Raw genomic sequence first — 25,692 nt, 5'->3', positions numbered from 1 at the left:
ATTCAAAGTGCCATGTCTGTGCGCCACATGTACTCACAGGCACATTCCAGGGGTGCAACAGGTGTCCTTTGGACACCCTGGCACCCTTGGAATTGCCATTCTCAAATTGCGATTTTCTCATAGAAAATCGCAATTTGAGAATGTATCCCCCTTCATTCCTATGGGCCTCTTGGCCCATAGGAATTAATGGGACACTCATTCCTTAATTGCAATTCGCAATTTGCTAATCGCAATTAAGGAATATTAGGTAATCGCAAAAAAATTGCGAATTATTACCTACATTCCATTTTGCGATTCTTCAAATAGCGATTCCTTAAAATTCGCTATTTCAGAAACGCAAAATGGAGATTACCTACATATGCCCCGAAACCTCTTACAAGTGCTGCCTTCCTACACACTCACATCTTGCACATTACCTGCTACATGTCATGGTACTTATAGAGCGCACTGTCACCAGACGGTCACCTTGCGGTGTCGCCTACTTGGCTTCCTGGTGCTGATACTCATACCGCTGTGGAACCCCTCCTGGCTTTCCCTGTGAAGTGTCCACTCCTGGGCACCCCCAGGGTGAAGCCAGGCATCCTTAGCGCTGTTGGGGCCGGTGTGGAGGCTAAGCAAGCTATTGCCCAGAGTTGCAGCATGGGGCCCGAGATTAGAATAGGCACCGAGGCGAGAATTAACAGGTCCTGGGGAATTGAGCCCGAGACCCCGCCGAGGCGGGAATCGAACCCTGGTCCCTGGCTAAAACTCTGCATCAGGGTCTGCCGCTCTAACCATTGAGCCACACTCCTCCACATGACTATTCTCATCCCAAAACTCACATTACTCCCACAAAGTTGCCTAATATCAACAACATCTTTGATCACTGGTCTCTCTATAATAATGCAGTACTTTTTTCAGACCCGGAAATTTACAGACCCAAAATTCCATAACTTTCGTCTGCATCATACTTACCATGAATTTTGTTGGTATATTGTCTATTAAGGTTGCTATGTCCAATCATAGTTACTATAGCAATCAACGACATGGGGGCCTTATTAACAAGATTTTGACGTAGGGGAGTGCCGCAGACCTTCCTGCTGCACTGCCCTACAGCAAAAGATAAGGGCAGGAATGTGCAGCATCTATCAGCTATGGTGCATTCCCGTCCTTTTCCCCTGTGCGGGCACACAATGGGCTGCCATTCATCAAAGGCAGGCACTTTGAGCCGTGGTGCGCCATGGTGCAAGGGTGCCAGTGTTGCATGGATGATTGTTTTTGTGCAGGAAGGAAAACCTTACTCCACAAAAACAATCACAAGAGGCTTATTCCTCTTTCTATGTGTGTTGCATAATGCTGCTCACATAGGAAAAGGAAAAACGAGGAAAAAGAAAGGCATTTGTTCTTGATGAGCCTCAATTATGCTTCCCCTGGGGAGGCGTACATTTTTGGTGCTGCCTCAGAGTTACGATTCCATGTAAATCCGGGGCAGCGTGAAAAAGATATTGATGTTGCTGGGAACAACCAGAGCGACATCCATTACACAACCCTTTAACACAGAAAATTGTGTTAAAGGGATTGATATTTGCAAAGCCGCATTAAGCCACATAACATAGCTCAATGCTGCCTGGTAAATATGGCGATACCAAAGGGGATGATGGACGGAGCGTTTGAGCAAATTAAACACTCACCCCCAGTCAACTGATCTGGGTTTCATCCATCATCATTCTTTAGCTCACTCCACCACCCCAGTTCAGACATGGCCATATGCAAATCAGTCTGATCCTGTGCCTCATGGGAACAGTCCAGCCCGAACTGCCAAGCCATGTCTTCCCGGGACTGCAAACAAGCATCCTGAGACCGGTTTCAGGCTATTCAGCCATTATCAGCCAGGCTAGCTTGAATCCAGTGGCAAAGTGAGCAAGAGACCCATGTCTGGGCATTCCCTGCCAACTTAGGGCAAAGAAAGCGATACCAAAGGGGATGATGGACTGAGCATTTGAGCAAATCAAACACTCACCCCCAGTCAACTGATCTAGGTTTAATCCATCATCATTTTTTAGCTCACTCCACCACCCCAGTGCAGACATGGCCATATGCAAATCAGTCTGACCCTGTGCCTCATGGGAACAGTAGAGCCCGAACTGCCAAGGCATGTCTTCTCTGGACCGTAAACAAGCATCCTGGGTACAAAGGTACAAAGGTACAGACTATTACTACTAATTACACAATTCTAAATATAATATAAAGTTATTATCCTTCAAAGTGAAAACACTAAACCATCCCACAAAATGCCAGACAATACTAGACTGTCTTCATAAACGTAGGGGTGACCTAGTCCACCTACAGGAAACCAAACTTGCCTTGAAGGAATCTACTCACCTATGTAAACTGTGGGTCAGTGACTTGTTCTGTGCCCCAGCTAGCACAAAGAAAAAGGGCCTCATTATCTTTTATTTCAAAAGCGTTTGGATTGCACATCACAGCCTCGGAAGCAGATCCAGAAGGCAGATGGCCAATAACTTACATCCAAAAGGATGACAATGAGCTTATTAGTGTAAACATTAATGCTCCCAGTAAGGATTTACCTTCGTTCTGGCTACAACTACACAAAAAGTTAGCACACATCCCACCAAAAATCAGACACATTTTGGGCAGTGATTTTAATCTTCCATGGGACGTGGACCTCGACAGAAATTCCTCTGGATAATTTAGACCTAGTAAATCCCATAAGACAATGCTAGACATGTGCAAGACTCTTAAAATGAAGTACATGTGGAGACTAATTATTCCAACAGGGAAAGATTATACACTCTTTCCACCCCACACAACTCTTGTTCATTGCTTAGACTACATCCTATGCCCCATCTTAGGCTCCGTGCCCAATACATCAAATCCTACAATCAAATCAATCCTGGTTTCAGATCATGCATGCATCTCCCTACTATACATTATTGCCCAACCCTCAAACAAACCAAAAACATGCAGGATGAATATTCTTCTTGCGGAGGACCCTGACTTTAGGAAAAAGATTAAGGTAGAAATTACAAAAAATGTACAGATAAACAGAATGTCAGTCCCTAACCCTCTAACTGTCTCGGATGAACTGAAAGCCAACATACATGGTCATATGATCAAACTAATGTCCTGGAAGAACAATAGGACATCTCAAACTTAAACACATTAGAACAAGAAATAAAATCAATGGAAAATGACCATAAGCCAACTCAAGGCACATCTAAACTAAACAATTTACAAAAATGAAATATCAATTCAATAAATTCCTGAGCAACAAAGCACACATCATTGTGCAAAACAACAAAGTTATATCCTTCTGTAGGCGTAATAAAGCAGGAAGAATTACAGCCTCGTACCTTAAACAAAACTTTGACAGTTCCAAAGATATCCTCTCTAGCATTAAGGAAGACGGCTCACAATCCACAAAAGAAGAGTTTATTCTTGACGCTTTCAAATCCTTCTACCATAACCTGTACTCTAAAAGTAATCATACTCCCTACGGAACCTGCATACAGTATCTAAATATGATCCCCATTACAAAAATAGACAATGAACCTAAAGCTCAACTAGAGAACCCGATCACCAAACATTAGATCACAAGGGCAATCAAATTACTTAAGCCAGGGAAAGCACCAGGGCCCGATGGTCTCCCCACATCCTTCTATCAAACTTGGGAAAAGTCCCTTATTACTCCATTGGAAGACCACTCCTCTCACTTCTCCAAAATAGGAACAGTCTTAGGGACTGCTGCAGAAGCAACAATTATTGTAATACCCAAAGAAGTTAAAGATCCCTCTATCCCCCAAAACTACTGCTCAAAATCCCTAGTAAACAGAGACTTCAAAGTGTATGCAAGAATTTTGCCACTTTGCCAATTTTACAAACATTAATAAACCCCTCACAAACGGAATTCATTAATGGCAGATTTAGTGCAGACAACATTAGACTCTTTAGTCATGTCATTGAGAAAGCACACTCTCTCAATCATCCCGCATGTGCAAAAATAAAGTTTGTTCAATAAATATATTGAAGAATGTCCTATTCTTTATTCTTTGTATACCTCTCTGTGAACAAGAGAGCACAAGTGACTGAGTGAAAGGGGTCTGAGGGGCCAGTGTTGTAATGTTCAGTGGTTGCTAGAAACCATTCTCTCCTTGTTTAGATTGGGGCTTTTGGTGGCACTGTGAGCTAGCTGGTCTCCAGGCCAATATATACTACGGGGTGCATGGAATCAGTCTAGGCACCTCACCCAAAGTTTATGTTGTCCACAAACGTGCATATCCTAACGATTAGTGGGAACTACTAGATACACATGAAGGACCTTTGACAAGGTCTTGTGGTCTTTTCTACAAGCAACCCTTGCTGATTTAACCTCGGCCCCACTCTATCTAAAACGAGCGTATCATTATAAAAGAATCCCAAAGCCAGAATTAACATGAATGGTAACTTGTAAAAGAGCTTTAACATGCATCAAGGCACCAGACAAGCCTGCACCCATTCTCTCTTATTATTGAAAAGACGTATAAAGGGCATGGCTACTCCATCAGGGTCTCTGTACACTAAAACATAGGAGTTTTTTTCCCCGGGATTATTTCTTTAGAACAACCAGGTCTTGAGCTGCTTTTGGAATATCATTAATGATAGACAGTTTCTCATCACTTCTGGATGCCTATTCCATAGTTTTGCAACTTGGAACGCAACAGACCAACCTCCCATATGCATAGGCAGTGATCACTAGAGCGCAGTGTCCTAGAAAGATGATAGGTCTTCACCAGTTGTTGAAGGGAGTTTGGACCTTTACCGGCTCTGGCTTTGTGAATATATCACAATGTCTGAATTGAATCTCTTTTTCTATTGTTAGCCAGTGTACATGCTGTAGGAAATCTGAGACAGGGGTATTTCTTGGCTGCCCAATTCGGACTACCTGCAGTCGTTTAAAAGTCATTTTATCCTCTTGTAAATAAAGAATGTCGCCATAATCCAGCCTCAATATTACTAGTGCTTGAAATACCATTCTTTGAGCAGACAGTGGCAGGCGCCCAAACATTTTTTGCAGCCATTTTATGACGGCGAAGCATGTGGCCACTCACTTTGTCACTAGGGGTTTCATTGACAACTTGTTGTCCACTATTAAGCCCAGATTCTTTGCCTTCACTGGAAGGGGACCTAGACTTTCTGGTCAATGTTTTGAGCCCCACTGCACTGGGTTGTTTCCCAATACCAAAACTGCTGTCTTCTATCCGTTGAGTTTGAGCGACTGAGTAGCCATCCATTTTGCTATCAGCCTCAAACCGGAGTTGAGGGTCTCTGCATTATATCTCTCAGCAAATGACAAAGGAAAAATAATTTGATGTCATCTGCATATGAGAACAATATGAGACCATAACTTTCCACTAAGTCCGCTATTGGGTGTACATCGATGTTAAATAGTACCGGATTTAGGGATGATCCTTGAGGAACTCCAGAGGTCAGTGGACGTCTCTCAGAAGAAACTGTTACTGAAAACTCCTGGAATGACCGATCATTTAGAAACAAGGCCATCCAAGCAAGGCCTCCAATCCCAGCTCCAATAGTTTTTCCAATAGAGTCGTATGGGACACAGTAACAAATGCTGCAATGAGAGCCAATAATATCAGTGCTGCATTCTCGCTCAAGAATCTTTATAAGATGTTCTGTAGCTCCTAGTAGGGCTGACTCGGTATTGTGTCCTTTCCTGAATACTGACTGAGAGGGGTGAAGGCTGTCCTGCATATCCAAAAAGCTGCAGAGATGTCCATTGACATGCTTCCCCATTATCTTTGCCATAATGGGTAGCAGGGATACTGGTCTACAATTAACCCAATTTTCTGAATCCAGATTAGGACTTTTCAGGAGGGGATGAACCATCGTATGTTTTCACGCTTTTGGAATCACTCCTTGTTCAAATGAGGAGTTGATAAGCTCCACTAGGGGTTGCATGTTATCAACATCAGGGAAACTTAACTTCTTAGCTGGAATATGGTCTTCACGTGATCCTGACTTGATTGAGGTAAGTAGTGACACAAATTCTTCCTTATCAAATTTCCTCCAAGTAGTCAGTACCCCCTCTTCCCAAGGGGTCTTGGTTCAAACGATCCTTGTTACCTGACTTACCCAGTTCCGTTTTTTTCCATGGAATGATCTTCCTTTTCTAGATTTAATGTTATTTGTATGTTCTCCACCTTTTTTTAAACATAAAATCTGCAATTTCTGCACACTGTATTTCTGACAATACTGGTGCAGGGAAGAGCTTACCAGGATCAAATCGCTCACTCACTACCTTAACCAGAGTTTTTGAAAGGAGGGCAGACATGGAACGCAGCAAAAAGCCCTATGCTTGTGCTATAGCCACGTTCAAAGGGTTAAAAAGTTCAGATGCGCTTTGCGGACTTAGCATTAATGCTGGCTAAAAGACTCATCACAAGAAGGTGGAAAGCTGTTAGACCACCAAATATAGATGCATGGAAAGAGGAGGTGGAGAAGTGAAGTCTAGCGGAGAGCACAGCAATAGGTAAGGTAGAACAGCGAGGGCTGCGAAAAATACCCATTGCCATGGCCTGCGAGAAGCTGCGAGAAAACCTTTGAATCATGGGATGGGACTACACAAGCAATAGACAACCCTGTAGGCATTGTGACATAGATAGAGACAATGGTCACTCATGTAGCTAAAACACCACAGTGCAGCTATTAAGTGGCCCAAGCATGTAAGAGTTTGATGAACAGATAGAATGAGCACACTGACCTGGGAATTAAAATTGCAAAAAAGGAAAATATTGGTTGTATATGTTTCCTGTCAATGTAAATTACAACAGTTGTTTCCTCTCAAATTCAGTGTGGATGCCAATTGCAATTCCCAGTTAGTTAACTTTTGAGGGGGAGGGAGGGTTTTAGGGTTGTTTTATTTGATGTGATTAACATACCGTCCCCCTGTTACAATGCTATGTATAGTATAGGTTAATGGCGCGTGAAGGGGCAACATGAGGAGAACACATCCCAAAAATGTATGATCACGACAGGAAATGGCATCTGTATAACAAAATTGTAACTGTGTTGCTTGTATTGTGATAATTATATATGTAGGCTCATGCATCGAAACTGGTGTGAAATGTTCAAGCAAATGGCACCTATAAAAGTCAATAAAGGTAAATCCATTTTTGAAATTGTTTTTGCTGTGGTAATCTGATCCAGGTAGTGAGATGTTTGTGCTATTTTTCAAAGCCCATGATATTTCTTGAGAACAAATGTATATCTTAATTTGCTCTCTTCATTGTATTCCCTCCTCCATACTCTCTCCAGCTTTTTACATCTAGATTTCTCAATTTGCAGTGCTTCTGTGAACCAGGGGGCAGCAGGATGACTGATTCGTTTTGGCAGCACTGAATTTAAGGCCTACCTCATCCAGGTATCTGTTAAAGGCTGATCCAGTTCTACTCCTTTCCCTACTTTAGATCTTGCCTTCTTTAATTGGCTATTAAGCTTACGGATATCTAACCAAGACCGAGGTCGAAATGGACTCTTCCCTCTGTCCCCTGACTTTGCCTGTTCATTCTTCATTCTAATTGAGAAAGGAAATTCGTAATGGTCTGACCGTATTAACTGTATAGCTGGGCTGGCCTAAAGAGTTTGCAAACATTGCGTCTAACAAATGTCCCGCTTTGTGGGTGGGTCACTCATTCAAAAATGTTCATGTTGATCCCTCTAAGATCTTCAATAATGGTTTGTTCTATACTACACAGATTTTCCTCCAGATGAACATTTAGCTCTCCCATTAGCATGACATGTGTGGTTCTGAGAATGGCAACTATATCTGGGAGTGGTGTCCACCAATTTCCAACATAACCCGATGGCGATAAACTAATACTCCTGTTAGTGTGAAGCTCTGAGTAAGTTCCAAAGAGAACATCAGAGCTTCACATGCTGGTATGTTTATCTCTTTAATCTTACACATATAGCTATGTTTAAATACAGTGGCCACCCCTATTCCAGGCTTTCCCACTAAACCCTTCTCACTCTGGAATATTTTTCTGGTAGGGTCATGATTACATCTAGGGTTGATCCCTCGTGTAGCCAGGTCTCTGTTAGAAACACTGCATCTGCAGATGGTCAGCCAAGAACTCAAAAAATTGATGTTGATGATTGGTGACAAATGCACATTTATACAAAAGGAGTCAAACTTACTTTCTTGACTTTTCCTGAGGACTGGGAACACTCCACTTTCTGGTTTATTTTGGCATACTCTCTCCTTTCACACCCCGAGTGAGTGTTTTATGCACATTCAACGAAAAGTTACAGGAGCCACATTATAGCTCCTTTTTTCTTTGTTCCAAAAATGGTTGACACAAGGGCCTAGGTATTATGGGCGAAGATTTATTAACTGCTCCAAATAGACTTTTCTTTTCCATTTGCCACTGCCAAGGTTCCTGGCCCTTAGAACCGGTCAGGCGCAGACGGGCTAGATGGGCAGATGGGCCTTTGCCTGTGTTCTCATTAAACAGGGGCATGACCCAAAACCGCTCTGGAACTGACCACTAACCGAGTCCAGTTACAGTCACCATAATGGCTGCCAACAAACTACTAGAGTGGAGCAGTTGACTAGTACTACCTCACTCTTTTCTAACCAAAACACAACGTCCCCTCTACACAAACCAATGAAAAATATACTGCAGTTTTATTTTTATTCAAAAGAGGATTAACTTGTCAAACTTTTTAAATTAATCTTGGCTTGTATGTGATGAATACATCCTACCTGATCTACCTGATATTGCACATCCGCAACTGTGTCCTCATTAAATCGGGGTCTATACCAAAACCATGCTGCGACTGGCCCACTAACTGAGTCCAGTTACAATCACCGTAATGGCCACCAACAAACTACTAGGGCAGTTGACCAGTACTCTCTCGCTCTAAGGCTGCTCGGCTCTTTTCTAACCAAAATATAAATTCCTCCCAACACAAAACCAATTAAAAATATCCTGCAGTGTTTTTTAAATAATTCAAAAAAGGATTAGCTTGTCAAAAATAATAGATATCTCATTGCTTGTATGTATCAGTGCTCTAAGAAAACACCCTATCTAATGCTGCGCGTCCACTCTTCTGTCCTCATTAAATAGGGGCATATACATATTAATCTATGTATTCGAATTGTATGGTCCATTTTGGAGATTAGAGAGTGGTTATATGGCCGCCAAGTACACCCCCAATCACATGTGATCTGGGACTAAAACCGTAAAAAAAATACGACCTACGGAAAAATACGATCATGTGGCAATTTTGAATGAATCTGAAAAACTCCCATTACCTGCTTAAGGGAGTCCTATTGACGCAAACCGCGGGTATGGTACAGAAGACAATACATCCTGATATGAAAAGGTTCATTCATAGATTAATATTCTGCTTGGAGGTGATTATATCCCTATCACTGAAATAAGAGGTTGAAGTGAAGAGGGATTGAATTTATAATAAAGAAACAATTGTTTTTCTACATAATGTTTTTAATAAATATGAATTTGTCCTGAGGAAGGCAGAGGACTGTCTGTAAGAACCACCAAAACGCAATGTCAACCGAATTTTTATAAAAAGGACAGAATTTCTATAAAAAGGATTCAGTTTTAACGTCTTTATTTCGAATTTTCTTCATAAAAGACATGCATACTAATACAAGACATACAGCAAGAATATACATATACAAATTTTAAACAGACAAAGAATTTATTTAAAAATCTCAATTAAATGTACATAAGAAGACGTCCATAAAAGGATTAAAACAAGTATATAAAAACAACCATTTCATTTGTCCCAAGTAAGATAGATAGACTATGGCAAGCTATTTTAATTTTAATTATTCAGTTTAAAGTGCTACAAGCGTCCCTAGTTCTAATTAGCCAGGCCCACCCGAGGAATTTTGCCAGCCCTATGGATAGCCATTCGGATGACTGGCTGGGTTAAAATGTAAGCTTGACCCTTTATAAAAACTTCTCAAACATTGCTGTATTTGTAGAATAAATCAAATCTATGGGGGACAGGTGAGCTAATACCACCCCTTTCTAGCAAATGATTATATACTGCTGTGGGTCTTGGTAGGGGGGTGTGAGGGGTACACGGATAGAAATCATACAAATCCCAAATCGTGATGGGACCGTCACCTTCGTGAGGCTGGGAGGATCTTAAATAGGGGACGATGTTCCTATTCCTAAATTTAACAAGAATTAAGTCCCCGGGAATGTCCTTAGGTAATTACCCTAGCCAACCCACCCTTCTAACACTCAGGATACCACCATCTTTATTGGGTGGCAGGGGTCTGTTTTTAGCTAACCAGAAGATGACCTTGTGTAATAGGTCCTGATAACTCTCGGGTTTCCTGTGGGCGGGAGTCGGTACACCTGAAAGAACAAGCACAAAGGGTGCGGCTGCCGGAGGTAAGTCTATACATGCAGCTCTATTTGTCTCTGCTCTAACAGCAGAGTAATTGGTTAACACAGGATTTGGGGCATTTTTAGTGACCAGTGGGGGTTGACTCTTGGGAGGCTGTCTTTCAATCGGGACATTTTTTCTCGTATTAGACAAAGATTACTAGACAATACTAGACTGTCTTCGTAAACGTAGGGGTGACCTAGTCCACCTACAGGAAACCAAACTTGCCTTGAAGGAATCTACTCACCTATGTAAACTGTGGGTCAGTGACTTGTTCTGTGCCCCAGCTAGCACAAAGAAAAAGGGCCTCATTATCTTTTATTTCAAAAGCGTTTGGATTGCACATCACAGCCTCGGAAGCAGATCCAGAAGGCAGATGGCCAATAACTTACATCCAAAAGGATGACAATGAGCTTATTAGTGTAAACATTAATGCTCCCAGTAAGGATTTACCTTCGTTCTGGCTACAACTACACAAAAAGTTAGCACACATCCCACCAAAAATCAGACACATTTTGGGCAGTGTTTTTAATCTTCCATGGGACGTGGACCTCGACAGAAATTCCTCTGGATAATTTAGACCTAGTAAATCCCATAAGACAATGCTAGACATGTGCAAGACTCTTAAAATGAAGTACATGTGGAGACTAATTATTCCAACAGGGAAAGATTATACACTCTTTCCACCCCACACAACTCTTGTTCATTGCTTAGACTACATCCTATGCCCCATCTTAGGCTCCGTGCCCAATACATCAAATCCTACAATCGAATCAATCCTGGTTTCAGATCATGCATGCATCTCCCTACTATACATTATTGCCCAACCCTCAAACAAACCAAAAACATGCAGGATGAATATTTTTCTTGCGGAGGACCCTGACTTTAGGAAAAAGATTAAGGTAGAAATTACAAAAAATGTACAGATAAACAGAATGTCAGTCCCTAACCCTCTAACTCTCTCGGATGAACTGAAAGCCAACATACATGGTCATATGATCAAACTAATGTCCTGGAAGAACAATAGGACATCTCAAACTTAAACACATTAGAACAAGAAATAAAATCAATGGAAAATGACCATAAGCCAACTCAAGGCACATCTAAACTAAACAATTTACAAAAATGAAATATCAATTCAATAAATTCCTGAGCAACAAAGCACACATCATTGTGCAAAACAACAAAGTTATATCCTTCTGTAGGCGTAATAAAGCAGGAAGAATTACAGCCTCGTACCTTAAACAAAACTTTGACAGTTCCAAAGATATCCTCTCTAGCATTAAGGAAGACGGCTCACAATCCACAAAAGAAGAGTATATTCTTGACGCTTTCAAATCCTTCTACCATAACCTGTACTCTAAAAGTAATCATACTCCCTACGGAACCTGCATACAGTATCTAAATATGATCCCCATTACAAAAATAGACAATGAACCTAGAGCTCAACTAGAGAACCCGATCACCAAACATTAGATCACAAGGGCAATCAAATTACTTAAGCCAGGGAAAGCACCAGGGCCCGATGGTCTCCCCACATCCTTCTATCAACTTGGGAAAAGTCCCTTATTACTCCATTGGAAGACCACTCCTCTCACTTCTCCAAAATAGGAACAGTCTTAGGGACTGCTGCAGAAGCAACAATTATTGTAATACCCAAAGAAGTTAAAGATCCCTCTATCCCCCAAAACTACTGCTCAAAATCCCTAGTAAACAGAGACTTCAAAGTGTATGCAAGAATTTTGCCACTTTGCCAATTTTACAAACATTAATAAACCCCTCACAAACGGAATTCATTAATGGCAGATTTAGTGCAGACAACATTAGACTCTTTAGTCATGTCATTGAGAAAGCACACTCTCTCAATCATCCCGCATGTGCAAAAATAAAGTTTGTTCAATAAATATATTGAAGAATGTCCTATTCTTTATTCTTTGTATACCTCTCTGTGAACAAGAGAGCACAAGTGACTGAGTGAAAGGGGTCTGAGGGGCCAGTGTTGTAATGTTCAGTGGTTGCTAGAAACCATTCTCTCCTTGTTTAGATTGGGGCTTTTGGTGGCACTGTGAGCTAGCTGGTCTCCAGGCCAATATATACTACGGGGTGCATGGAATCAGTCTAGGCACCTCACCCAAAGTTTATGTTGTCCACAAACGTGCATATCCTAATGATTAGTGGGAACTACTAGATACACATGAAGGACCTTTGACAAGGTCTTGTGGTCTTTTCTACAAGCAACCCTTGCTGATTTAACCTCGGCCCCACTCTATCTAAAACGAGCGTATCATTATAAAAGAATCCCAAAGCCAGAATTAACATGAATGGTAACTTGTAAAAGAGCTTTAACCTGCATCAAGGCACCAGACAAGCCTGCACCCATTCTCTCTTATTATTGAAAAGACGTATAAAGCGCATGGCTACTCCATCAGGGTCTCTGTACACTAAAACATAGGAGTTTTTTTCCCCGGGATTATTTCTTTAGAACAACCAGGTCTTGAGCTGCTTTTGGAATATCATTAATGATAGACAGTTTCTCATCACTTCTGGATGCCTATTCCATAGTTTTGCAACTTGGAACGCAACAGACCAACCTCCCATATGCATAGGCAGTGATCACTAGAGCGCAGTGTCCTAGAAAGTTGATAGGTCTTCACCAGTTGTTGAAGGGAGTTTGGACCTTTACCGGCTCTGGCTTTGTGAATATATCACAATGTCTGAATTGAATCTCTTTTTCTATTGTTAGCCAGTGTACATGCTGTAGGAAATCTGAGACAGAGGTATTTCTTGGCTGCCGAATTTGGACTACCTGCAGTCGTTTAAAAGTCATTTTATCCTCTTGTAAATAAAGAATGTCGCCATAATCCAGCCTCAATATTACTAGTGCTTGAAATATCATTCTTTGAGCAGACAGTGGCAGGCGCCCAAACATTTTTTGCAGCCATTTTATGACAGCGAAGCATGTGGCCACTCACTTTGTCACTAGGGGTTTCATTGACAACTTGTTGTCCACTATTAAGCCCAGATTCTTTGCCTTCACTGGAAGGGGACCTAGACTTTCTGGTCAATGTTTTGAGCCCCACTGCACTGGGTTGTTTCCCAATACCAAAACTGCTGTCTTCTATCCGTTGAGTTTGAGCGACTTAGTAGCCATCCATTTTGCTATCAGCCTCAAACCGGAGTTGAGGGTCTCTGCATTATATCTCTCAGCAAATGACAAAGGAAAAATAATTTGATGTCATCTGCATATGAGAACAATATGAGACCATAACTTTCCACTAAGTCCGCTATTGGGTGTACATCGATGTTAAATAGTACCGGATTTAGGGATGATCCTTGAGGAACTCCAGAGGTCAGTGGACGTCTCTCAGAAGAAACTGTTACTGAAAACTCCTGGAATGACCGATCATTTAGAAACAAGGCCATCCAAGCAAGGGCGTTCCCCTCCAATCCCAGCTCCAATAGTTTTTCCAATAGAGTCGTATGGGACACAGTAACAAATGCTGCAATGAGAGCCAATAATATCAGTGCTGCATTCTCGCTCAAGAATCTTTATAAGATGTTCTGTAGCTCCTAGTAGGGCTGACTCGGTATTGTGTCCTTTCCTGAATACTGACTGAGAGGGGTGAAGGCTGTCCTGCATATCCAAAAAGCTGCAGAGATGTCCATTGACATGCTTCCCCATTATCTTTGCCATAATGGGTAGCAGGGATACTGGTCTACAATTAACCCAATTTTCTGAATCCAGATTAGGACTTTTCAGGAGGGGATGAACCATCGTATGTTTTCACGCTTTTGGAATCACTCCTTGTTCAAATGAGGAGTTGATAAGCTCCACTAGGGGTTGCATGTTATCAACATCAGGGAAACTTAACTTCTTAGCTGGAATATGGTCTTCACGTGATCCTGACTTGATTGAGGTAAGTAGTGACACAAATTCTTCCTTATCAAATTTCCTCCAAGTAGTCAGTACCCCCTCTTCCCAAGGGGTCTTGGTTCAAACGATCCTTGTTACCTGACTTACCCAGTTCCGTTTTTTTCCATGGAATGATCTTCCTTTTCTAGATTTAATGTTATTTGTATGTTCTCCACCTTTTTTTAAACATAAAATCTGCAATTTCTGCACACTGTATTTCTGACAATACTGGTGCAGGGAAGAGCTTACCAGGATCAAATCGCTCACTCACTACCTTAACCAGAGTTTTTGAAAGGAGGGCAGACATGGAACGCAGCAAAAAGCCCTATGCTTGTGCTATAGCCACGTTCAAAGGGTTAAAAAGTTCCGATGCGCTTTGCGGACTTAGCCTTAATGCTGGCTAAAAGACTCATCACAAGAAGGTGGAAAGCTGCTAGACCACCAAATATAGATGCATGGAAAGAGGAGGTGGAGAAGTGAAGTCTAGCGGAGAGCACAGCAATAGGTAAGGTAGAACAGCGAGGGCTGCGAAAAATACCCATTGCCATGGCCTGCGAGAAGCTGCGAGAAAACCTTTGAATCATGGGATGGGACTACACAAGCAATAGACAACCCTGTAGGCATTGTGACATAGATAGAGACAATGGTCACTCATGTAACTAAAACACCACAGTGCAGCTATTAAGTGGCCCAAGCATGTAAGAGTTTGATGAACAGATAGAATGAGCACACTGACCTGGGAATTAAAATTGCAAAAAAGGAAAATATTGGTTGTATATGTTTCCTGTCAATGTAAATTACAACAGTTGTTTCCTCTCAAATTCAGTGTGGATGCCAATTGCAATGCCCAGTTAGTTAACTTTTGAGGGGGAGGGAGGGTTTTAGGGTTGTTTTATTTGATGTGATTAACATACTGTCCCCCTGTTACAATGCTATGTATAGTATAGGCTAATGGCGCGTGAAGGGGCAACATGAGGAGGACACATCCCAAAAATGTATGATCACGACAGGAAATGGCATCTGTATAACAAAATTGAAACTGTATTGTGATAATTATATATGTAGGCTCATGCATCGAAACTGGTGTGAAATGTTCAAGCAAATGGCACCTATAAAACTCAATAAAGGTAAATCCATTTTTGAACATTTTTTTGCTGCGGTAATCTGATCCAGGTAGTGAGATGTTTGTGCTATTTTTCAAAGCCCATGATATTTCTTGAGAACAAATGTATATCTTAATTTGCTCTCTTCATTGTATTCCCTCCTCCATACTCTCTCCAGCTTTTTACATTTAGATTTCTCAATTTGCAGTGCTTCTGTGAACCAGGGGGCAGGAGGATGACTGATTCGTTTTGGCAGCACTGAATTTAAGGCCTACCTCATCCAGGTATCTGTTAAAGGCTGATCCAGTTCTACTCCTTTCCCTACTTTAGATCTTGCCTTCTTTAATTGGCTATTAAGCTTACGGATATCTAACCAAGACCGAGGTCGAAATGGACTCTTCCCTCTGTCCCCTGACTTTGCCTGTTCATTCCTCATTTTAATTGAGAAAGGAAATTCGTAATGGTCTGACCGTATTAACTGTATAGCTGGGCTGGCCTAAAGAGTTTGCAAACATTGCGTCTAACAAATGTCCCGCTTTGTGGGTGGGTCCCTCATTCAAAAATGTTCATGTTGATTCCTCTAAGATCTTCAATAATGGTTTGTTCTATACTACACAGATTTTCCTCCAGATGAACATTTAGCTCTCCCATTAGCATGACATGTGTGGTTCTGAGAATGGCAACTATATCTGGGAGTGGTGTCCACCAATTTCCAACATAACCCGATGGCGATAAACTAATACTCCTGTTAGTGTGAAGCTCTGAGTAAGTTCCAAAGAGAACATCAGAGCTTCACATGCTGGTATGTTTATCTCTTTAATCTTACACATATAGCTATGTTTAAATACAGTGGCCACCCCTATTCCAGGCTTTCCCACTAAACCCTTCTCACTCTGGAATATTTTGCTGGTAGGGTCATGATTACATCTAGGGTTGATCCCTCGTGTAGCCAGGTCTCTGTTAGAAACACTGCATCTGCAGATGGTCAGCCAAGAACTCAAAAAATTGATGTTGATGATTGGTGACAAATGCACATTTATACAAAAGGAGTCAAACTTACTTTCTTGACTTTTCCTGAGGACTGGGAACACTCCACTTTCTGGTTTATTTTGGCATACTCTCTCCTTTCACACCCCGAGTGAGTGTTTTATGCACATTCAACGAAAAGTTACAGGAGCCACATTATAGCTCCTTTTTTCTTTGTTCCAAAAATGGTTGACACAAGGGCCTAGGTATTATGGGCGAAGATTTATTAACTGCTCCAAATAGACTTTTCTTTTCCATTTGCCACTGCCAAGGTTCCTGGCCCTTAGAACCGGTCAGGCGCAGACGGGCTAGATGGGCAGATGGGCCTTTGCCTGTGTTCTCATTAAACAGGGGCATGACCCAAAACCGCTCTGGAACTGACCACTAACCGAGTCCAGTTACAGTCACCATAATGGCTGCCAACAAACTACTAGAGTGGAGCAGTTGACTAGTACTACCTCACTCTTTTCTAACCAAAACACAACGTCCCCTCAACACAAACCAATGAAAAATATACTGCAGTTTTATTTTTATTCAAAAGAGGATTAACTTATCAAACTTTTTAAATTAATCTTGGCTTGTATGTGATGAATACATCCTACCTGATCTACCTGATATTGCACATCCGCAACTGTGTCCTCATTAAATCGGGGTCTATACCAAAACCATGCTGCGACTGGCCCACTAACTGAGTCCAGTTACAATCACCGTAATGGCCACCAACAAACTACTAGGGCAGTTGACCAGTACTCTCTCGCTCTAAGGCTGCTCGGCTCTTTTCTAACCAAAATATAAATTCCTCCCAACACAAAACCAATTAAAAATATCCTGCAGTGTTTTTTAAATAATTCAAAAAAGGATTAGCTTGTCAAAAATAATAGATATCTCATTGCTTGTATGTATCAGTGCTCTAAGAAAACACCCTATCTAATGCTGCGCGTCCACTCTTCTGTCCTCATTAAATAGGGGCATATACATATTAATCTATGTATTCGAATTGTATGGTCCATTTTGGAGATTAGAGAGTGGTTATATGGCCGCCAAGTACACCCCCAATCATATGTGATCTGGGACTAAAACCGTAAAAAAAATACGACCTACGGAAAAATACGATCATGTGGCAATTTTGAATGAATCTGAAAAACTCCCATTACCTGCTTAAGGGAGTCCTATTGACGCAAACCGCGGGTATGGTACAGAAGACAATACATCCTGATATGAAAAGGTTCATTCATAGATTAATATTCTGCTTGGAGGTCATTATATCCCTATCACTGAAATAAGAGGTTGAAGTGAAGAGGGATTGAATTTATAATAAAGAAACAATTGTTTTTCTACATAATGTTTTTAATAAATATGAATTTGTCCTGAGGAAGGCAGAGGACTGTCTGTAAGAACCACCAAAACGCAATGTCAACCGAATTTTTATAAAAAGGACAGAATTTCTATAAAAAGGATTCAGTTTTAACGTCTTTATTTAGAATTTTCTTCATAAAAGACATGCATACTAATACAAGACATACAGCAAGAATATACATATACAAATTTTAAACAGACAAAGAATTTATTTAAAAATCTCAATTAAATGTACATAAGAAGACGTCCATAAAAGGATTAAAACAAGTATATAAAAACAACCATTTCATTTGTCCCAAGTAAGATAGATAGACTATGGCAAGCTATTTTAATTTTAATTATTCAGTTTAAAGTGCTACAAGCGTCCCTAGTTCTAATTAGCCAGGCCCACCCGAGGAATTTTGCCAGCCCTATGGATAGCCATTCGGATGACTGGCTGGGTTAAAATGTAAGCTTGACCCTTTATAAAAACTTCTCAAACATTGCTGTATTTGTAGAATAAATCAAATCTATGGGGGACAGGTGAGCTAATACCACCCCTTTCTAGCAAATGATTATATACTGCTGTGGGTCTTGGTAGGGGGGTGTGAGGGGTACACGGATAGAAATCATACAAATCCCAAATCGTGATGGGACCGTCACCTTCGTGAGGCTGGGAGGATCTTAAATAGGGGACGATGTTCCTATTCCTAAATTTAACAAGAATTAAGTCCCCGGGAATGTCCTTAGGTAATGACCCTAGCCAACCCACCCTTCTAACACTCAGGATACCACCATCTTTATTGGGTGGCAGGGGTCTGTTTTTAGCTAACCAGAAGATGACCTTGTGTAATAGGTCCTGATAACTCTCGGGTTTCCTGTGGGCGGGAGTCGGTACACCTGAAAGAACAAGCACAAAGGGTGCGGCTGCCGGAGGTAAGTCTATACATGCAGCTCTATTTGTCTCTGCTCTAACAGCAGAGTAATTGGTTAACACAGGATTTGGGGCATTTTTAGTGACCAGTGGGGGTTGACTCTTGGGAGGCTGTCTTTCAATCGGGACATTTTTTCTCGTATTAGACAAAGATTTGCGGGCGGTTTTGGTAGCAGTTAGAGGTAGCATGATGGGAAATTGACTTACAATTGGAACAGTTTTTGTTGTGTCAATTACCATAGGCAATTCAGGTACAGTTTGTGGGATAGAACAATTAGGTATCGCCATCTTTATAATAGATGAAGAGTTGGCTTTAATAGCTGTCTCTATGCTTGTCAGCCTATCCCCTAAAACAGTAATTTGTTCTAACAAAGGTGCTATTACACATCTTAACAATAGTTCAAGCTGAGGTAGTAATTGCATTTGAGGCGATGATACTTTGTCCTCCAAACTTTCAGCAACCCCCCTGGGTGTGATGGAGATTGTGGCAGGCGATGGGGAATCAATACAAAGTTTTTGTGTATCGGGTTGGATTTCATAATCGTTTACCCCGTCGTGTTTCCTTTTTGCACTTTGTCCCAGCGACAGTGCAATTGCCTGGATGTTGTCCTCATGGGGTGGTATAGAAGGTTCATGAGGTCTGTCAGCGGGAGTGTTAATACTAAGGCCTTTTTCGGGGGAAGAGGATGTTACTGGAATAAAGTTAGTCCCGCACAAAGCGTTTAGTTCCTCCCAGTAGGACACAATTTGCAAATTTTTAGGGGTATATGATGGGGATTGCATTGTATCGAGGGGTTGGCGGCGGTCATCTATATCGCCGATAGTGGTAGGTGATGCATAGCTCTGAATAAGCTTTTCCATTGTCTAGCTGTAATGTAGGAATTCAATATGCCCCCTTATGCGTCATGAATAATAAGGTATGTTCAAAAATAGTGTCTTTGATGGTAAAGCCATGAAGACCATGGGTAATCAGTAAATGGAGAAAATAAAAAACTATACCTTCTTTTGCTGGGGAGCAAGGGGAGGTGGTCCGTCCCGGCCTCCTTGTGCCTCTGAGGGCCACAGAGGGCCCGCCCTTTGCCCGGCGGTCCCGCGGGGACAGGAGGTGTTCCGCTGTTTGTAGGCGCCTCCTGGCGCAGTCAGTGATGTCCCAGGTGCACCTCTGCCACCGGGGCACCTGGGGATTGTGGTCTGGGTCTGTTTGCCGTTTCCCTCACGGCGCTCGGTGGGGGCTGTGTTCCAGGAAACCAAAGGAAAGGAGAAAGTGCTTTGGGACTCTGCCGGCCCCCCTCTCGTTCAGGCGCAGGTTGAAGTGACCCCCACGGAGCTGTCGGTGCTCCACTGTTTGTAGGCGCCTCCTGGCACAGTCAGTGACGTCCCAGGTGCACCTCTGCCACCGGGGCACCTGGGGATTGTGGTCTGGGTCTGTTTGCCGTTTCCCTCACGGCGCTCGGTGGAGGCTGTGTTCCAGGAAAGCAAAGGAAAGGAGAAAGTGCTTTGGGACTCTGCCGGCCCCCCTCCCGTTCAGGCGCAGGTTGAAGTGACCCCCACGGAGCTGTCGGTGCTCCGCTGTTTGTAGGCGCCTCCTGGCGCAGTCAGTGACGTCCCAGGTGCACCTCTGCCACCGGGGCACCTGGGGATTGTGGTCTGGGTCTGTTTGCCGTTTCCCTCACGGCGCTCGGTGGGGGCTGTGTTCCAGGAAAGCAAAGGAAAGGAGAAAGTGCTTTGGGACTCTGCCGGCCCCCCTCCCGTTCAGGCGCAGGTTGAAGTGACCCCCACGGAGCTGTCGGTGCTCCTCTGTTTGTAGGCGCCTCCTGGCGCAGTCAGTGACGTCCCAGGTGCACCTCTGCCACCGGGGCACCTGGGGATTGTGGTCTGGGTCTGTTTGCCGTTTCCCTCACGGCGCTCGTTGGGGGCTGTGTTCCAGGAAAGCAAAGGAAAGGAGAAAGTGCTTTGGGACTCTGCCGGCCCCCCTCCCGTTCAGGCGCAGGTTGAAGTGACCCCCACGGAGCTGTCGGTGCTCCGCTGTTTGTAGGCGCCTCCTGGCGCAGTCAGTGACGTCCCAGGTGCACCTCTGCCACCGGGGCACCTGGGGATTGTGGTCTGGGTCTGTTTGCCGTTTCCCTCACGGCGCTCGGTGGGGGCTGTGTTCCAGGAAAGCAAAGGAAAGGAGAAAGTGCTTTGGGACTCTGCCGGCCCCCCTCCCGTTCAGGCGCAGGTTGAAGTGACCCCTATAAAAAGGATTGTTAAATGATATAAATCTGATATATAGAGATTGTCTGTTTTTAACAATTTGTGTATGTTTATAGTGTGTGATTTGTGTCTAACCGAAACAAAGGGTCTGTTTCAGATATATTTTAATATTTGTTGAGGTAAAGATGATTTTCTATATATATATTAAGATGCTTTATGGTTTTAGACTTTGTTTGTCTATTGACTGATTTGCATATTGTGGCTACAATCATATGTACTTGGATAGATTATATAAATACATTTCCTTTATACAAGGAGGCAGTCATAATGATGACATAGATTAATAATATATATGCAGTATTTCATTCAGTGCATTCTAATTGATTTGCGATATAATTGATAAATGGATGCATAGTGTGAGCATAGAAGGGAAATTGTGTTTTTTGGTTTTATTTACCCTTTCCCTTTTGGTCTGAAAGGGTGGCTCTTTTGAATTTTGATATATCACACATAGGTGAAACAAGGTCTATGCAGTTGCTCAAAATCTGGAATTGTACCCGTTGAAAGAGTCGCATCATTGCATCTCTCCCAACATGTGCAGGACCATGGTAATGTCTTGCCATTGGTGACAATAAACTATCAGGTATAAAAATTCAAATGTAAAGGTGCACTCGGAAAAGTGTTCTCATCCCCAAAACATTTTTCAAACAATATTTATAAACAGTCCTTTTTATTTCTTTTTTCCTCTTCTTCACATGAAATCCATAAATGTACATAAATCATCCCGCAAACACGTTTCATTCAAAACATCTCTTTTGAACTACATCAGGGCTCATATATATCGTATTACGGATTATTCTCAACTCATATTGAAAGGACTCATATGTTCTTCCAATTAATAAAAGAGTCGGTACTCGATTAAATTCCTTCTTGAATTGAGTCATTTTGGTTCCAAAAGTATTTCCCAACAACTTTGTACGTCTGCACGGAAACGTGAATAATTCACCCATCATTTATACTGATTGAACAATTAAGAGGAAAGCTCAAATTTCCTGGGGAAAAATCTTCAGTTTGCTGATTGAGGCATTGGAGGTAAATTCATTAACCTCTCAATGCAAAGACGAATACATTTCTTGTTAGGTGAATGCAGCAGCATCCATGACACGGTCATGATGAAAGGTATCAGGTAGTAACCTGCCTGCTATTTATGAAAATCCAAACACCATTCCTTCTTTTTATACAACCTGCTTGCTCCCAACCTTGTCGTTCTGCTTCTGTCACCTCATCCTGCAGCTTCCTAACCTCTGTCAATGTGTCTAGTCCTGATAACATCAAGGTATATTCGGTAACGTCAGATGTGTTTTTCAAAATCTCTTAATTGAATGTGTGTCCATTCTACACACAATATCTCACCATTTCATCTGCATACCAGTTACCAACTGTAACATATGGGCCATATGCATGAACACATTTTCCCATAGACACAGAATGGGAAAAACCCTTTGATGCATCTGGCCCTAGTTTGTAACCTGACAATGAGCAACACATTTCACAATAGCAATTTAAGTAGACAATCGTAGGGACTTCAAAAAGTTACTCACATATTCTCCACTGCTTATAGGTGAACCAGAAGATGTCATGAACCCACCCTGTGAACACAATTGCCCAAAATCAAGTACAACTCCGTAAGCCATACCTACTATCAGTGTAAATTGTAGCTTAGAGCTGTTCAGAAATGGTGTAAGCTTGTGTCAAAGCTATAAGCTCTGCAAATTGCACAAAAAACACTCCTTGCAGCATGATGCTTCCACCACACTTCCAACTGTACACACAGCACATGCTGCTTTCAGATTTCCTTCATTGTCTCTCAAACAAGAACCATCAACAAACAATACATGATCAGATTAGGTCATTGGTTCATCAGAAATATCCAGATGGGGTTTCGTACACAACCGAGTCACGTCTAAACAATCATGTTCAGCTTTCTCAAGCACACTCTCATTTCCAGGCAAAGGCATCAAGGTAGCTAGATTCAACCCCACAATCTTTTCAGAGTCACATTCTCTGCACCCAACAAGAATTGTTTGTACTTTGTCAGACTATTATTGGTCAAATATTGTGTCTGTGTGTGTGTCAACACTATCTCCACTGAATGAGGCACAAATACTGTCTGTGGGTCACTCATCACAATACTTTCACACTGCTCAAGACTCATGCATGTAGATGTATCTGCTTTCTGACATCCAGGAAAATCAGCCGCAACAGGATCAAAGGTTTCCAAAAAGTAGGCAATACACCTTCCCTTTCATTGCAGAATAACACAAAGCACTTATTGTAATCACGCATTCCCAAAGTTGGTGCTGTGCAAAGTTTCTTTCGCAGCTCTGTTAAAGCAGTCATACAATTGTCATCCCAGGGTACCGGATCTGACAGATCTTTGTGTGTCAACCTCTGAACAGGCTTTGTTGTCAATGAAAAACTTAGAATACACTGTCTGCAATAGCCCGCTATTTGTAAGAACACGTGGGCTTCCTTTAGGGTAGTTGGATACATGTTAAGAACTGCTGATATCCTTTCTTCCGAAACCTTCCTCACTCCCTTCTCAATTTGATGTCCTAACTATAGAACTTCAGTTTTGCAAAACGTTATCCTAGTCAAAGATGCTTTATGTCCATTTCATGCCAAATGATACAGTAAAGCAAAAGTATCAGTCTTGCCTGCTTCTCTCGTAGTTGACACTACCAGTAGGTTGTCAATATACTGAACTAACATGGAATGATTAGGCATTCTTAGGGTTTCAAGTTTATTTTTAAGTATCTGATTAAATATTGAAAAGCTTTCTGTATACCCTTGTGCAATTCGGCACCATGCCAAAACTGAATGTTTTCATGCAATGGAATCAAAAAGAAGGCATGGCGCCAGTCAATGACTGAAAACCATTCACATGGAATCTGAAATAAAATCATAGCTGGATTAGGTACAACAGGTTAAGAGGGAACAATAATAGCATTCACCTTGCAAAAAAACCTGCACAATTCAATATTTGCGATTCGGCCTCTGCAAGCCACTGATAGCTGAATTACATGAACTACCTCTAATTTCTCTCAAAATGTCTTGCTGAAGCTTTGAATCAATCACAGGTGTAATTCTAGCAATTGTATCTGGAGACAAATTGTATGGTCATGTTCTTGGAAAATCTGCAGTTGAGTTTACCATAATGTGGACTGGATCAACACCTTTAATGCGTCCAATATCTTTACCTGTAAAGTCCCAGACTTTAGGTAGAACAGTCTCTCCCAGATCTTCAGGCAAACCCTCGCAAGTCAGGAGAGGATACATCCAGACACCTGTTTTCTGTTGAGCAAGCTGAAAATTAACATCTTCATCATTCGTATTCAATTCAAATCTTCTGGGTGTGCAATAAATTGATCAATCAATAGGAGTGTAGGGGGAAATTAAGGTAAGGCCGCCCCCGCTCAAACAACTGTAAACCAAAAGTGCCTTACCTAATCAACATAACATCAGAGAGGGGATCTGATATATCATACTTAATCTAGATCCTTCGAATGTGTAAAGTAACACTAGTCCCATGGGTCAGAGATGTAAACTTATAAAGAAGAACAGACACAGGTCCCACAAGGCACAACAAAATTGTGTGAAAACAGAGAGAGTGCCTCACGGTCGTGACACCCGAGGGGGTTCCTGGTTAGCAATTACCAGTATACCCACTTCTCATCATCGGTCACTCTCTCAGTGTGTAGTGTGTAAGAAAGAAACAAATTTACACATGTGCATAAATGATAATAGTGATTTGTAAAAGAAATGAACAAATACCAATGTGCACTATTACATGCTGTGTACTAATGCACCTAGAACCCCAAAGTAAACAAACCAACGTGTTTGATTCAACCAAAATTCTAAAAATATATGGTGAGGATTGCTGGCTATCTGTCTTTATTCTGGTGCTGCAAGCCTCCCAATTTAAAAATGGTTACTTAAATACCATCCGTATTTATATAGTGCCGACATGTTTCATTGCTCCACTTTCAGCAACTTCATCAGGGCAATCTGGGGTTCTCATTTCTTAGTCTACGCACTTTTATTTACGTCGGACCTGCGTCAATGTTTAAAACAGAACACAGTGGTGAATTGATGAAGACCCTCCAGCCGAGTGTCTGTATTTGAGGACACTTAAACAAACCATACATTGAATATCCAAATGAGGAAGAATTACCTTATGATTGCGAAACCAGGGCGTACCGGCAATCATGCAAAGGACCCCGAGTCACGTGATCACGTGTCCGCCAGTGGCTCGGTATATCTCAAGCCCCCTAAATAAAACCAATGTGTAGAAGAAATGCCGCATGTCAGGCAAAAATGCATGTATCACATTAAGGCTCCACTCTGTGTGATAATATACGTTGTTTGTGAGGGAGGCCCCGCTGTTCATTAATGGTTACGTTATACCAAACATCGTAACACCACCCTATTTCTAACGTCACATCGCTCGACCCATCAGCCATTTCCACAATGGTAGTGCGCTAAAAAATGTGGAAGTTGATCGTTCACACTAGCATTCAAGCTACTCATTCTATGTTAGTTTGCATCTACAGGCAGCCAAACACATGATCGCCACCGCCTATACTAAACAATGTCGGTCATAAAAGAATACTTGTGAAAAAACGGGACTAATAGCCCCTATGCCAAATGCACAGCTTTGTGCCGCTGTTTGCGTGCACAATTTATTCAAACTCTTTTTCCAT

This window comes from Lissotriton helveticus, chromosome 8 (assembly GCF_964261635.1).
Source record: "Lissotriton helveticus chromosome 8, aLisHel1.1, whole genome shotgun sequence".
Taxonomy (NCBI): Eukaryota; Metazoa; Chordata; class Amphibia; order Caudata; family Salamandridae; genus Lissotriton; species Lissotriton helveticus.
The sequence above is the reverse complement of the archived record's forward strand: the minus strand, read 5'-3'. Positions refer to the sequence as shown.